Below are 17,827 nucleotides of genomic sequence, written 5' to 3'. Positions count from 1 at the left end.
ACACACTGCGATAGTGTGAGTAATATCGTCCTCTGCCATCCTGGATATTACGAACAATATCACAGAAAATGTACACAAACTGTGTTTATGATATTGGGAGTAATATTATCTCCCTCCTGGATATTACGAACAATATCGCAGTGGAGTGTACATCCCCTCTGATATGGGGAGTAATATCACCCTCTCCCCCTCTGAATATTACGAACAATATTGCAGGGGTGTGTACACCCACATCATCCCTGGGATATTACGAACAATATCGCAGGGGTGTGTATATTCCTTGCGATATAAAGAGTAACATCATCCTCTCGGCCCTGGTTATTACTGACAATATTGCAACACCCCCTGCGATAAGGGGAGTCACATCATCCTTTCCCTCCCTTGGTATTACGATCAATATCACAGGTTATTTATGGGGAGTAACATCATCCTCTCTTCCCCTGCATATTACAAACAGTATCTCGGGGGGGTGTACACCCTTTGTGACATGGGGATTAATATCATCTTCTCCTTCCCTGAATATTACAAACAAAATTGCATGGGGGTGTACACCAATAATGCATGGCGGTATACATTCTCTTACCTAAGGGAGATATTACTCCTAATATCACAGTAGGTTATTTGTAATAGCTAAAGGAGGTATTACTTCTAATATCACAGTAGATGTCCACCCTGTGATTTCATTTGTAATATCTAAGGGAGATATTACTCCTAATATTACAGTAGTTACACACCCTGTGATAATATATGTAATATTTAAGGAAGATATCACTCCTAATATCACAGTGGGTGTATACCCTGTGATATTATTCGTAATATCTAAGGGAGACATTACTTCTAATTTCACAGTGGGGATACACCCTATGATATTATTTATAATATCTCAGGGAGCTATTACTCCTAATGTCACAGTGTGTGTACACCCTGTGATATTATTCATAATACCTAAGAAAGATATTACTTCTCATATCACAGTGGGTGTACACCCTGTGATATTATTCGTAATATTTAAGGAAGATCTTAATGGTAATATCATAGTGGCTGTATGTCCTGTGACATTATTCATAATATCTAAGGGATATATTACTCTTAATATCACAGTGGTGTACACTCTGTGTGTACACCCACAGACACATGGCATACAGTGGCACCCGGGAGAGTTTGCAGCTGTGGGGAGTCCCATTATAGGACACTGAACTTTTTTCTTTCTATGAGAAGGAGTCTCACTTTTTGTCACCCAGGCTGTAATGCAGTGGCTCTATATCGGCTCACTGCAACCTCTACCTCCTATGTTCAAGCGATTCTCCTGCCTCAGCCTCCTGAGTAGCTGGGATTACAGGCACCTGCCACCATCCCCAGCTAATTTTTTAGATTTTTAGTAGAGATGGGGTTTCATTTTGTTGGCAAGGCTGGTCTCAAACTCCTTACCTCAAGTGATTCACCCGCCTCGACCTTCCAAAGTGCAGGGATTACAGGCGTGAGCCACCACACCCAGCCTGACACTTAACTTTTTCAAAAGCACTATTGCATATATGCCATCTCTGGCTGACCAGCACCGTTTTAAGAACAGAATTTGCCCAGAGACCCGGCCACTGGCCAAGAAGGAGGAGACAGAAGCACTGCCATGCTCGCCGGGATGAGGAATCCTAAGAACTCACTCTTCTGTTAGTGTTTCTTCCTTCCAAGTCAGATGGAGAAGAAGGATTTGCTTTGCAACCACTTACTGACCACCCATTGTCTGCAATCATAAATCTTGGAAATAAATTATTTTCAATGCTCTTTTTAAAATTTTTTAAATTAAATATTAAAACATTGAAAATTAGCTGGTCATACTGGTGTGTATCTGTAGTACCAATTACATAGGAGGCTGAGGTGGGAGGATCACTTAAGCCCAGGAGATCGAGGCTGCAGTATGTTGTGATTGGGCCACTGTATTGCAGCCTAGGCAACGGAGTAAGACCCTGTCTCAAAAGTAAAAACAATTTTAAAAATAAAATAACACCTGATTCCTTTCTCCTTATACATTATTTCAAGGCCTAATCCATGACCTTCTAAGGCATCCTGGGTCAATATCCAGTTCAAAACGATCTCTTATGAATTTCAACATTCCCAACAGCCTTCATAGTTGACTATTCCAACTCAACTCTAAACTCTAGGTTCATGGTACATAGGGGCTAGGTTTTCTTTCACCTTAGTTTCAGCATCTCCTAAAAATTACTCAATAAATGCTTACGTTAAAAATGAGCCTGAGCACGTAATTAAATTTTGAAAGAAAATCCCCCAAACATAAGCCATCTCAAAGTCCATCCTGCGGATTATCTTAACCTTTGTCCCCCAATTAAAGAATCCAACTTCATTTTCTTTTTTTTCTTTTGTTCTTGGGGGTGAGGGGTGGAGGATGGAGTCTCACTGTGTTACCCAGGCTAGAATGCTGTGGTGCAGTCTCAGCTCACTGTAATCTCCACCTCAGGTTCAAGCAATTGTCCCGACTCAGCCTTTCTGAGTAGGTGGGACCACAGGGGCGCACCACCAGGCCCGGCTAATTTTTTCATTTTTAGTAGAGACAGGATTTCACCATATTGGCCAGGCTGGTCTTGAACTCCTGACCTCAAGTGACCTGCATGCCTCAGCCTCCCAAAGTGCTGGGATCACAGGCATGAGCCACCGTGCCTGGCTCCAACTTCATTTTCTTTAAATGGTCATACACCTGATAACGGTGGGACAGCAGATTGAAATCAAAATGTTATGAATCATTTAACTTCCATGTCTCTTAACAGGTGACTGACCTGTCCGTTGTATCCACTCTCAGAGTTTATGCCTTGGGTAGAAAAATGTGCCTTTCCTAACGATGAAGGAGAGTGTGAGTAGGACAAAAGTCTACTCTTCTCCTTGTACTTGGTTCATGGGACATACTTGGCTGGGTTCATTCATTTATTCATTCACACAACATTTACTTAGCTTCTCCAAATGCCAAGCAACTTAACAGGTGCATTACAGATCCTCACAATAGAGCCAAGACGGCACTGCTGCAGATTTGCTCCATACAGTGAGACAGGAAACATTAGCTGCAGGTTTTACTGACATGGGATAGAGTTTTAGGTTAAAAAAGAAGAAGAAAAAAAAAAAAAGTCATGCCTGGGCACAGTGGCTCACATCTGTAATCCTAGCATCTTGGGAGGCCAAGGAGAGAGGCTAGCTTGATATCAGCTCAAGACTAGCCTGGGCAACATAGTGAGACACTGTCTCTACAAAAAAAAAAAAAAAAAAAAAAAATTAATTAGCTGGGTGTGGTTGTGTGGGCCTGTAGTCCCAGCTACTTGGGAGGCTGACGTGAGAGGATCACCTGAGCCCACTAGGTCAAGGCTGTAGTGAGCTAAGATCGTGCCACTGCACTCCAGCCTGAGCAACACAGTGAGACCCTGTCTCAAAAAAAAAGAGAGAGAGAGAGAGAAAGAAAGGGAAGGAAGAAAGGGAGGGCAGGAAGGAGGGAGTGAGGGAGGGAGGGAAGGAAGGAAGGAAGAAAGGAGGGAGGGAGGGAGGGAGGGAAGGGAACAAAAAAGTCACTAGTCTTCCACCAGAACGCTTCTAAGTGTAAGGCTAATCTTGTCCATTTGACCTGAGAGCATGGTCGGAAGGACAAATAAACTCTAAATTTTGTCTAAGACACAAAGATTAGCCGGCCAGGTCAGCTCCTCCCCCTTGCTCTTCCAAGGTCCCTGCCCTGGGGACTGACAAATGGACTCTGGGGACCTCTCCATGGGCTGGATCCAATCTCCGATGCTGCTGCAGCGCCAAGATCTCGACGCCTTCACAACACGATGCAAGAGACGGGCAGTCACTTCAGGAAAGGAAGAGAGGAGAGGATAGGTACACGGGCAATGGTAGGCGGAGCTTTCCCAATAAAGGTTCCCAACCAAAGATAAGGCGTTAGAAGCTGCGTTCTTTCTCCAGGAGGGGATGGACGAAACAAAGACCCCTGATCGTGACCGCAGGAACGCAGCCAGGCCCTTAGAAACCAGCGGTATGGTCCCTCCGCTGGGATTCGGACGTGGATCCAGGAGCCCCGCAAGCTGGGCCCCGCCGCCATCCGCGTTTCCAACAGCTACAGCGCGGATCCCTTTTCAGTTCTCCACACGGAGGCACCCACTCGCCCACCCATCCTAGTGGGCGCGTGGGAACCACGGGGTCTGCTGCGCGCCCTTCGGAGTCCCTTCTGGGCGGCTCAGAGGCCTCATCTCGATCGCGGGCCCTCCAGGAGCCGTCCCGGTCCAGAGCAGGATAGGATGGGGGCTCCCCAAGGGAGGACTGCAGGAAGATGGAACAGGATTTCTTCACCTGCCTTTCATCGCCTAAGTGGGCCTAGACTCTAACTGACTGTCCCTTCCATGCCGTCGCCACAGTCCCCATGTGCACCCCGTTTGCCCTCCTCTCTTCCTGCCCTGTGTCGCCTCCCCTCACTGCACCTCCCTTCGTGACCGCTGGCCAGGTTGACCCTGCGGGGCCGGCACTCTTAACCCTCCGGCCAGCCTGTCCTCCTCTCCCTGTGTGCACCCCAATGCCTCTCAGCTCGGCCTGGAGCATAAATTAGGTTGGTGCAAAAGTAATTGCTGTTTTTTTTTAATGTAATTGCAATTTTTTTTAATGGCAAAAACCATAGTAACTTTTATAACACCCATAAATAGGCAGGGGGGACGTGCAAGAAAAGCTTAGAGAAGGGACCATGATCCAACCGCCTTAGCCCGCCAGGAGTATGGGTTGGCCAGAGGCATATGATATATTGAAGCAGGAAAGGAAGAAAAAAGATTGAGACAAATTGTTCGTGATAAGGGATTTCCTGATAAACTCAGAAACAGCCACTACCAGTTATGGAGCACTTAAACTGACACTATCTCATTAATCCTCACAACGGTCCTACAGGTGGTGGTTTTATTTGTTTTTTACCATCTTACATGCCAGAGCTGCAGTTGGTATGCAACAAAGGCAGCATTTGAACCCTGGCCTGCTCATACCAGAGCAGGAACATCCAACTGCACCCACAAAGGACAATGGAGGAAGACTGTGTCATTTGTAATATAAGCAAATGGGGAAAAGACAAAACAAATGCTTATATTATGCCCAAGTTATAAATTTATAAACATGAATGAAATACACATAAAAAAGGCTAACCATTTTCTTTCTTTTTCTTTTCTTTTTTTTTTTTTGAGACAAAGACTCTCTCTGTCGCCCAGGCTGCGGTACAGTGGTGCAATCTCGGCTCACTGCAACCTCCGCTTCCCATGTTCTAGGCAATTCTCATGCCTCAGCCTTCGGAGTAGCTGGGATTACAGGTGCGCACCACCATGCCCAGCTAATTTTGTATTTTTAGTAGAGATGGGGGTTCACTACGCTGGCCAGGCTGGTCTTGAACTCCTGACCTCAGGTGATCCACCCACCTCGGCCTCCCAAAGTGCTGGGATTATAGGTGTGAGCCACCAGGCCCAGCTATGGCTAACCATTTTCTCAAAACAAAGAGAGTAAATGGGAAGTGTCCACAAAACAATTTTTTAAATTTATGTAGTTTCTTGTTGATTTGTAAAGGGTGCCATTTGTTTGAAATCATTCTTACACTCTTGGATTAAAACACTGGTTCCTTCACATACTTGTATTTTGAAGGGAGTATAAAATGTGATTCCCTCACACCTGTAATCCCAGCACTTTGGGAGGCCAAGGCAGATGGATCACCTGAGGTCAGGAGTTTGAAACCAGCCTGGCCAACATAGTGAAACTCCATCTCTACAAAAAAATACAAAAATTAGCTAGGTGTGATGGTAGGCTCCTATAGTCCCAGCTACTCAGGAGGCTGAGGCAGGAGAATCACTTGACCTGGCAGGCAGAGGTTGCACTGAGCCAAGATCCCATCACTGCACTCCACCCTGGGTGACAGAGCAAGACTGTCTCAAAAAAAAAAAAAAAAAATGTGATTCCATATGACACAAGCGTTAGAAAACAGACAGATGTCAGTTTGCTGACTCCAGCAGGGAGTTACCTGTCAGGAGGTAGTTCCCACCACAGCCCAGGATGCCAATGTTTTCTGTAGTTACATGCTAAGATCTCCAAATCCAGGGCATCCCTCCTCAAGCAATGCTAGTCCTACACTGCTAAATGTTTACTGAATGAATGGATGAATGAAGGCAAAATTTTTAGATGTGGGAATCCCATAGTGCTTGGTTCTCTAGATGAATATCTGGGGGCCTCTTTTGAACTTGATTCTTAAACCTCCTCAGTTGCCCACATCCTACGTCCTAGGGTAAGGCATTTCTCCAGAGCTCACTTATTACCTTGAAAGTGCCATGCTCCCACATGTAGGCCTTGACATGCTAGCTCTTTTGCCTAAAATGCTCCCTCCTCCTCTCCCCGCGTTCCCCACCTGTCATCTACCTCTATCCACCCTTTTGCTCAAGCCAAAAACCTAGGAATTTTCCCATTACCCCTTTGCTCCACTGCTCTAGCCAGAGGTGATAGTGACTTGTACCAAGAATACATAGCCCCCAGCAAGTTCTGGTAATCAGAAAAAAATTAAGAGTAAATTTGGTCACTGTGTAATGGAAATGCAAATCTAGTGATGGCAGCAAGGTTATCTTGACAGGAGATTGGAAGTTGGGAGCTTTGACCTGTGATTTGCCATTGTCAAAACTGTCCAACCCTGTTTCAGAGCAGGGTTTTGACTATCTCCCTAAAAAAAAACAATCTCAGGATATTCTCTCCTAGTATCCCAGAGAGCTCTGGGAGCATTTGAGATCAGTTGCAAACTAATGACAGAGTCATCAGTGATGTACTAGGGGATGAAAAGCTATCAAACTTCACTGGGTTTTGAGATCTGTGTAATACCAACATCAATTTGGAATATGTTTTTTTTTTCTTTTCTTTTCTTTTGGGGGGGGGGTGTGTGTGTGTGTGTTTTTTAAACAGGGTCTCACTCTGTCACCCAGGCTGGAGGGCGGTGGCACAATGTCGGCTCACTGCAACCTCTGCCTCCCGGGCTCAAGTGATTCTTGTGCCTCAGCCTCCTAGGTAGCTGGAATTATAGGTACGCACCACCACGCTCAGCTAATTTTTATATTTTTAATAGAGACAGGGTTTCGCCATGTTGACCAGGCTGGTCTCAAACTCCTGACTTCAAGCAATCTGCCCACCTCAGCCTCCCAAAGTGTTGGGATCACAGGCAGGAGTCACTGCACCCAGCCTGCGATATGTTTATTAAAATATTCCTCTGTAAAATGGAACTAGTTGCTTTGCAGAATTGTTAGAATAATGTTTAGATATGTACAAACATACATGTGTGTGTAACCTCAATTTATGTTCATGACAGTGGGGATTTTTTTTTAATGTCTACTTTCTTTCTAATAAACTGTTGGAAGACTTCTTGGCTGTCCTGTTAAGTCTCTGGCTTACTGTAACTTTTATGTATTTACCATTTACTGGAATGGAGTTTTTAGTTTTATTTGGGATTATTCCTCTGTTTGAAAAAAGAGGCTTGATGTTTTGAAGGGAGTATAAAACCTTTTTAAAGTGTATCTGTAATAGGATATTGTAGATGCACTTTGAAGCAGTTGGAAAAGAAAGTGTGATTTGATTGAAGTAAAACTAAATGTGTTGTCCTCTTCTAAAAAAAAAAGAAAAGAAAAGAAAAGAAAAGAAAAAAAAAGAAGCAGCTATACTGCAGCTATAGCCATGACAATGTGCTTTCCTTCTAAGAGCCCAGGGAATAAGCAGCCCTATGACAAACATATATTTCCTCTGAAAGAAAATAATGCCTAAAGATGGAAGGAACAGAGTTTACCTCTTTATTTTGCAGACAGCATCTGAAGCTATTGATAAAGCCATTTTCATCCATTTCATGGCGTAATTTACTAAAGAAAAAGATCTGAAATTTACAAGCTATGTCAGCAGTGGGAAAACAGATGTACCTAAAGAAAGCAAAACTGCCTATTTCCATTACTCTAATTTCCCAAATGTAAAATAAGAAGAGTCTGTCATTTATCCAGAAATAATCTATCTAGCAGGCCTCTATTTATCTAAGACAAAGCTCAAAACCAGAAAGAACAGAAAAAAAAAAAAATACTGCTCTAAACTTGCCTTATTTAATTGATGATTGCTCCTTGTTAAAAACCAGATTTCTTCCATCTTGTCTGTCAAGGAGCTATTTTGGTCTGTTTGTGTTTGTTTGTATAACAGAATACCTGAGACTGGGTAATTTATAAAGAAAAGAGATTAATGTAGTTCATGGTTCTGCAGGTTGGGAAGTTCAAGCACAGAGCCCTGGCATCTGGTGCTACATCATAACATGCTGAAGAATGTCAAAGGAAGAGCAAAAATGTGTGAAGAGGCCAAACCCAAAGGCTACCTCTTGACTTTATAACAACCCACTTTGTTGGGAAAATTCCCATGAGAACTGATCCAGTCTTTAGAGAGTGAGAATTCACTCACTACTGCAAGAACGGCACCAAGCCATGCATGAGGGATCTGTCCCCATAACCCAAACCACTACAAGTCTGCACCTCCCAACACTATCACACTGGGGTTCAAATTTCAACATGAGTTTTGGTGAAGACAAATTCAAACCATAGCAGAAGCGTTTAAGGATCTGCTCATACATTTACAGCAGAGCTGCAATGACCCACTTCTCACCTAATTTTCCACACATCTCTCAATCTTGACTCACTTTCTAATGATGTTTTCTTATCTCTATTAGCTCAAAGATTCCATGGACCACCCTGATAATGTCCTGGTTCATTCCTGCCCATGGAATCCCCTTCCCATACACTGTCTTTATGTGTAATTGCTACCCTCTCTCTTACCCTCATGTAGCAGGTAGAAAACTGCATGAACTGAATAATTTTGAAACCTTACCTCCTTCCCAGAAAAAGAGCTCCTGATAAATCTGTTTGGAGCAGACTACCATCGATTCTAGGTAGGGTGGGAAATAAAGTCCCTGGCTAGACAATCGCCTCCTACCTACCACAAATTCATGCTAAGGAAGGCTGAGCACAAAACAGCCATCTCACTATTCAACCTCAAAAGAAATACTAAACAAAACAATTAGCAAAGACTGTGTTTCATGACAATGCTATTTTGAAAAGAGCACTCTCAAGTACTGCTTCTAACTGATAAAAAACATTTTCATTCCGATTTCTGAGCAGACAAATGGCAAGGATGGAACTAGAACCTGGGTTTGCCAATCCTTCATCCAATCCATTTTTAAAAACCTGATATTTAGGTTATAACTCTGAAGGGGCTGAAGACAAGTAGAATGGAGATAAATCAGACAAGCCCCTACTTTTCTATCCTACCATGTGTAGGTTATTCCCAAGTAGCAGTGCCCTCAACTCATGCCAATGGGAAAATATATACGCTCTTTTTGTTTCTATTGACTTATTTATTTTAAAACGTTTTTATTTTACTCTCCTTGCTCCCCAGCCTTATTGAGATAAAATTGACCAATAAAAATTGTGTATATTTAAGATGTACAACTTGATGTTTTAATATACGTGTATTTTTGTGAAATAATCACCATAATCAAGCTACTTAACATAGCACCATCTCACAGAGTCCTTTTGTGTGTGCATGTGGTTAGAACATGTAAGATCTGCCCTCCTAGCAAATTTTAAGTATGCAATACAATATTCTTAACTGTAGTCACAGTGTGGTACATTATTTTGTTTCAATTTCAAACTGCCTTGTTTACAAAGCAATTTGGGAATATGGATTATGACACTAAGTTTATTCCTGTCTGTGGAGCGAGCAGTTCCTCTAAGAATTTGAACTAAGGTAATATTCCAAAATATTTTTTTAAACTTTATGTACAAAGATATTGACCACAGAGTTATTCAGAGCAATAAAAAATTATGACACATAGTAAAAACTTATGACTAAGAGAACAGTTAATTGCTTTATCAAACATTTGTCCAATGGCATATTTATGTAGCCATTAAAATATCGATGAAACATTTTAACAATGTTTATTTGTTATAAAGCTTACTTTTTAAGGCCAGTTACAAAAGTTTGTGTGTAGTATTGTTTCATTTAACAAATTATAATAAGATACATTTAGAAAAATACTGAATATACCAAATATTGTCTGAGGTTGCATCTAGGTGGCATAATGTGATAATTTTCTTTTTATTTTTAGACACTATTCAAATTTTCTAAAATTATTACTATTTTTTATAGAGACAGGGTCTTTCTATGTTGCCCAGGCTGGTCTCGGCCTAAGTGATCCTCCCACCTCAGCCTCCCAAAGTGCTCACATCACAGGAATGAGCTACTGCACCCAGCCCTAAAAGTAATGTATAACTTTATGTTCAGAAATTAAACACATAACTGGGACGGTGAGGAGAATGACCTTGTATAAACCAATAACTCAACAGGAATATCCTGTTGGATCCTTCTAGAAACTGCTCCCTACATTCCCAGCTCTTATTTCCTTGACTGCTTTCCATGATCTTGATCTCAGTTGCTGCTTTTGATGTTCCCTTGTAACATCACCTAGCAAATTCCTCATATTAACTGAGCTTGCTCTCTACCATATCACCCTTTGTTGTGTCATTTCTTATTTCCTGGTAGTAATACTACTAGTTCAGAATTCTTGTCTGATCAACTCTGTGATAGTCACAGAGTAAAATGATTAGATCAGTTCTTTTAAAGAGACTACTCTGGAGCAATGTGTCTGGAAGACTGGAGTGTGATAAAGACTTACATAATTCTTACACCTCTTCTATGTGACTAGCAGGAATACTGACTGTACTTTTATAGGACTCCTCAGTACACTATAAGCTCCTAGAACATAGCAACTATGTCATCTTGGTCTTTCCAGTGCCAACAGTTCTGACACATAATTGGGGCTTAATAAATGTTTTGAATGAACAAATGACTGAATGGATGAAAGGATGGGTGAGTATTTAATGATAGTGACTGCTATTCATTAAAGAGGCTGGTAAGTCAATTAATATGTATTGAGCACCCATTATGTGCCAGTTTGTACTCAGAGCTAGATTCTAAGAAATTGTGGTAGGAAAGAAATGAACCAGTGAATCAGCTGGACTTTACATCCACTGTAAATATGAAGACTGGGGAACCTCTGGGGCCTTTCAAAGATGTGTTTGGATCATCCAGCTAGTGCTAACTAAAGGTTACATGGTCCCAGGGTAACTGATCTAGATTAAGCATAATTGGGCGGACCAGTTTCATCACCATTTAGATGTATAATTTTCCAGAGTCAAAGTGGCCAAAGGTAAGGCCAACAGTGCGGTGTCAAAGATTAATGCTACAGCTCATTTGCAGCCCATCAGTAACAATGATCTGGGATCAGCTCTGCCTGAAGCTTCTGCTGACTTTTGAGACAGCAATTTAGACAAAAAAATTATTCTTCCCAAATCTGTTTCTGCTGTAATACAATCACCCATATCTCCCTAATTAGGTAGCCACTATCAATAGCCCCTAAAAGAAGTCCTAATTTACAGCATATTTGGGAATCAAAATTATAATGTTGTGGTGGCTCTGGGCCTTCTCAAAGCTGATTTATCCTACAGGGTGGCCAACAGCCCAAGTCACAGGGACTCATCTCATTCCTGACTGCCAGAGTGAATGACTTTCATCATTTAGAACCTTAGAAATTCAATTGGCTAAGCCTGTGATTCCTTACACATGTGCCACTCTATGTGGTTATCCTGCCCGGAATACACTTTAATGCTAAGTGTCTGGCTATACTCCTAGTCCTAGGATCCTAAGTGGCATCCTGTTTTGTCTTTAATTTTCAGCAGCTCTAATAACAAATGCAGAAAGAAACGCTTAAGAAGCTAGGTATGACATCTATGGCCTTGAAAGCACACAAAGACTGAAAAAACAAACAAACAAACTCCTTTTTAAAATATTCTCTCTTTTTTTTTTTTTTTTTTTTTTTTTGAGACAGAGTCTTGCTCTGTTGCCCAGGCTAAAGTGCAGTGGCGTGACCTTGGCTCACTGCAGCCTCTGCTTCTCAGGTTCAAGTGATTCTCTGCCTCAGCCACCCAAGTAGCTGGGATTACAGGTGTAACCCACCATGCCCGACTAATTGTTATATTTTTTAGAGATGGGATTTCACCATGTTGGCCAGACTGGTCTTGAACTCCTGACCTCAGGTAATCCACCTGCCTTGGCCTCCCAAAGTGCTGAAATTACAGGTATGAACTACTGCACCCAGTCTAAAAATATTCTCTTTGATCCAGAGCTTAAATTTAGATAAATGCTAGAATTAGACACTCCTGAAGAATACATAGGAATTCTTGCTTCCATTTTCTGTCTTTTATCAATCCATGTTTCACCAAGGACTACTGCCTGCATAGCAAACCCAGTAACTTTTAGATCTAAAACATATACATTTCATAGCTACTATTGTTGTGTGTTTTCTAAACCCGTATTGTGATTAGGATCCTTTTCTTTTTAGCATTTTCTTTACAGAACCTCGAACCATGCCATCCTTACATTTCACTTATTTTACTTGTCACTCTGAAGTTCTGGTAGCTCACATCTGAATTCTCATTTATCAGTATTCTACAGAATCACATTCTATGTATCTTGTTTGACATGGATTTCTATAAAAACACATATTTTAAAGTATCATATTATAATTATTAAGAGAAAAGCAAAGGTGCTGGCAATCACCAATCAATTCTGCTTCCATGCAGATTTTTCCACATAAGCTCACTAGCATCATCCTCAATGAAGACATAGATTTAAAAGTATATTGATGGCAATTGTATCACCACAGATTTGACAAAAAAGGAATAATAACACAAACAAGTGTAATTTTCTCCCCAAGCAAAGCCAGCAATCTCATACAAAGCTATGGACATATTATAGCTTAATTCCAGGGAGACTGGCAATTTTTAAAAATTTTTTTTTCTAATAAAACTGATATCCCTCTAGTTTTTTCTTTCTTTCTTTTGAGACAGGGTCTCACTCTGTCACCCAGGCTGGAATGCAGTGGCACAATCTTGGCTCACTGCAACCTTTGCCTCCTGGGCTCAAGCAATCCTCCCATCTAGGCCTCCTGAGTAGCTAGGACCACAGGCATGTGCTACCACGCCCAGATAATTTTTGTATTTTTAGTAGAGACAGGGTGTTGCCATGTTGCCCAAGCTGGTCTCCAACTCCTAAGCTCAGGCAATCCACCTGCCTCAGCCTCCCAAAGTGCTGGGACTATAGGTGTGAACCACTGCGCCCAGCCACCTTCTAATTTTCTCTTTGTTTCACTGAGAAACTTAAAAAACAAAAAATGTCTTTCAAAGATACAAATCTCAGAAGAGGATATTATTTATGTCCAACTCACTAGAGGAAAATAAAACATAGGGAGGCTAAAAATTCTGCAACTTCAAACCACTGCCAATGAATTTGATTTGAAACTTTCCCAGCAACCATAAAGACATGAGAAAAGCTCCAATTAGCCCTAGTGGATAAGAAGGTAAGTTATCTTCCCAAAGTAGTGACAAAGAGGTCCCCAATCAACTTAAAGAGGGCAGCAGAAAATAATTAAACATTACATATCCTTATTTCCTCTTTTACTGGCCATTTTGAAAATGAGGGACCCACAGTTTTGTCCACTCTCTTGATTAAAGTGAAGTTCAGAGGATACAGTAAAAGCTATGTATCCTGGCAGGACGTGATGGCTCACACCTGCAATCTCAGCACTTTGGGAGGCTGAGTGGGAGGATGGCTTGAGCCCAGGAGTTTGAGGCCAGCCTGGGCAACATAGTAAGACCCTGTCTCTATTTTTTTTAAATGCGTCATTTAGATACAAATTTCCTAAGTTAATTAAACTGGATTAAAAATGCAAGTGGCTCTGTGAACTACAGACCTTATTCAATCTGACTGATTGCTAGAGTGACAGTATTACATAGTGTTGAAAGCACTCTGAAATGATAGACTATTCAGGTTTGAATCTCACCTCCAATGCTTGCTGTGTGACTTTGGACAATTCACTTAAACTCTTTGAATGTTAGCTGCCTTATCTGTAAAATGAAGTAGAAATAGAAATTACCTCACAGGACTGTTATGATGCTTAAATGAGTTAGTCTTAGCAAAGCACTTAGTACTACTATTGTGGTTTATTCAAAAATGCTCAACATCCCTAGGTATCAGAGAAATGCAAATTAAAACCACAATGAGATAGTATCTGACACCTGTTACAGCAGCAATAGACATCAAAGATAACAAGGGTTGGTGAGAATGTAAGAAAAAGGGAACCCTTGTACACTGTTGGTGAGAGTATAAATTAACACAGCAGTTATGAAAAACAGTATGGAGGTTCCGCAAAAAACTAAAAATAGAAGTACTATATGATCCAGCAATTGTACTCCTGAGTATGTATACAAAGGAATTGCAATCAACATGTTAAAGACATATCTGGGCATCCACGTTCATTGCAGCATTATTCATAATAGCCAACCTAAGTGTCCATCAACAGATAAATCGATAATGTGGTACACATACAATGGAATACTATTCAGCCTTAAAAAAGGAAATTCTGTCATTTTTGACAACGTAGATGAAACTAGAGAACTTTATGCTAGCTGAAATAAGCCAGTCACAGAGAGACAAATATTGCATAATCTCACTTATATGTGGAATCTAAAAAAGTTGAACTTACAGAAGTAGAGAGTAGAATGCTGGTTACCAGAGGCTGGAGGTTGGAAGTGGGTACTGCAGAGATATTGATCAAAGGGTACAAAGTTTTAGTTACACAGAAGGAATAAGTTTTTGAGATCTATTGCACCACATACTGTCCATAGTTAATAATAATGTATTACATATTTCAACACTATTAGAAGAGTAGATTTGAAATGTTCTCACTCCAAAAAATAATAGGTACTTGATGTAATACGTAAATTAGCTTGATATGATCATTCCACAGTGTATACATAGATCAAAACATTACATTGTATTCTGTAAGTATACACAATTATCTCTAAATTAAAAATAAATATTAAAAAAGAATACTACTATTGCATAGTAAGTACTGGATATAAAACATTTTATTAATATTAACTTTGTTTCAAAATGACAGACACTGATAACCTGAAGAAGTATACCAAATTTGGTCAACTCTACCCATTCCTTCAAAATCACTGTGGAGCAAACATATGAACAGGATAAAAGACATTAAATGTCAAATATTTGAATAAAAAATTTCATTCACATTCTACAAAAGATGGTTATGAAAGTATTATTCAGTGCAAAGTTTTAGTTCTGAACTTGGAATTGTGTATAATAAAAGGAGTTTTACAGATTACCATTGCAAACCTGGTGCTATTCAACTGAAAAATAGCAATAATAAATACTCCAGTTAACATACCTTGAAAGCATCCACTTGTCTCCACTCCTTAAGAAGCCTCACTAAAACAAAGATAAAGAATGTAAAAAAGGGGGACAGAGGGACCATATACTCATAGGAACAAAGAAAACAGGAGAAGAGACAATAGAAAAATGCCACAAAAGTTTAGAAATCAGTTGACCGGGGTTGAGTCGCATCCACGCCCCCACAGAGGATACACTGACTGTGACCTTATTTGGAAATAGGGTCTGTGCGGATGTGATCAAAATAAGATAAAGTGACATCCAGGTATAGTGGCTCACGCCTGTAATCCCAGCATTATGGGAGGCCAAAGCGGGTGGATCGCTTGAGGTCAGGAGTTCAAGACCAGCCTGACCAACATGGTGAAACCCTGTCTCTACTAAAAATACAAAAATTAGCTGAGCGTGTTGGTGTCCACCTGCAGCCCAGCTACTGGGGAGGCTGAGGCAGGAGAATCACTTGAACCTGGGAGGCAGAGGTTGCAGTGAGCTGAGATGGCACCACTGCACTCTAGCCTGAGCGACAGAGCGAGACTCCATCTCAAAACAAAACAAAACAAAAATCTAAAAGTGATACTGGATTAGCCTGGGCCCTAATCTAATAACTGCTGTCCTTACAAAAAGAGAGAAAGTTAGACACAGGCAGATGCACAGGGAAAACACGTCATGACAGAGACAGAGATTGGAGTGATTCATCTGCAAGCCAAAGAATGCCAAGAATTGCCAGCAGGCACCAGAAGCTAAGGCAAAGGCATGGCACAGATTGTCCCTCAGAGTCCCCAGAAGGAACCAACCTCCTGACACCTTGATTTCTGATTTGTAGCCTCCATAACTGTGAGGGAATAAATTTCCATAGTTTTAAGCCACCCAGTTTGTGGTAATTGTATGGCAGATTTAGGGAGCTAATATACTGGTGAACATATGGACTTACCAGAGAAAACTGAAACCCAGGTGTTTTCAGAGGTGATGCCTGGAAGCAAGCTCACTGACACGCAGAACCTCACAAAGGCTCAGGAACTGGAAGTACCATACCTCTTCAGTGGGATGAGCTGAAAAGAGACCATTAAAAGTCCCAGAAGCAGTTAAGACTCCTAGATTTCCTCCCCTGGCAAAGCCAGGGAAATGTTCTCTATCCCTCATTCCCAACCTGAAACCTGCAAGATTATTTCTTTTGGGAGATATGGAACCAGGATATGGATTCAGGGACACCAGACACAGCTGAAGGTAAAAATGCTATTACGAAACAGTGGTGTAAGTGAAGGTATGCATGATAATTAATTCTTTTTTTTTTTTTTTTTTTTTTTTTTTGGAGACAGAATCTCACTCTGTCACCCAGGCTGGAGTGCAGTGGTGCAATCTCAGCTCACTGCAACCTCCGCCACCTGGGTTCAAGTGATTCTTGTACCTCAGCCTCCTGAGTAGCTGGGACTACAGGCACATGCCACCACACCTGGCTAATTTTTGTATTTTAAGTAGAGACTGTGTTTCACCATGTTGGCCAGGCTAGTCTCGAACTCCTGACCTCAAGTGATCCATCCTCCTTGGCTTCCCAAAGTGCTGGGATTACACGCATGAGTCACCACGCCTGGTGGAGAGTTAATTTTATGTGTCAACTTGACTGGACCATAGGATGCCCATGTATCTGGTTAAACAGTATATCTGAGTGTCTATGAGGGAACTGAGTAAAAGAGATTAACCTCACCTATGTGGGTGGGCATCATCTTATTCATTCGGGGTCTGAATAAAACAAAAAGGTAGAGGAAGGGAGGATTCACTTTCTTCTAGACTTCTTCAACTGAATCTTTGATCTTTTACCATCCTTGGTGATCCTGGTTTGCAGGACTTCAAACTTGGACTGGAATCTACACCATCGGCTCTCTAGTTATCAGGGCTTCAAACTACAACATGGGCTTTCTGGGTCTTCAGCTTACAGACAGCAGATTGTGGGGCTTCTCAACCCCCATAATCACATGAGCTAACAGATAGATATAGGTACAGATATAGATATCTATTCATTCTGTTTCTCCAGAAAACCCCCAACTAATACCGTGCATCAGTGCATATAATGAAATTACTAAGACTCCCAGCCTCCTTCCCGTGCCAAGAAGGCTATATATTCTCAAAGCAAGTAAATAGAAAATTACTCTCTAGAAGAAAATAAATAGCTGGTCTTTGCCCCATCATCTTACATCTTGTTCAGCAGTGAACAAGCCTTGCCTATGTCCCCAAAACACCTTTTTAGAGCATCAACTTTTACATATAAATTGACAGCAAGGATCACTACACAAGATGAAGAATGCCTCTAGCACAAACGACAGGGACCAAATATAAACAAACAACCAAAAAAAAAAAAAAAACCACTCAAAAGAATCAAAGTCAATGCAGAGTTATGTAGAAAGCATTTTAAAAGCCCTATAACTTACATCTTCAGAGATAGAAGGAGCTATATTCATGAAAAATA

The sequence above is a fragment of the Theropithecus gelada genome, chromosome 15 (genome assembly GCF_003255815.1).
Source record: "Theropithecus gelada isolate Dixy chromosome 15, Tgel_1.0, whole genome shotgun sequence".
NCBI lineage: Eukaryota > Metazoa > Chordata > Mammalia > Primates > Cercopithecidae > Theropithecus > Theropithecus gelada.
Note: the sequence above shows the minus strand (reverse complement) of the source record.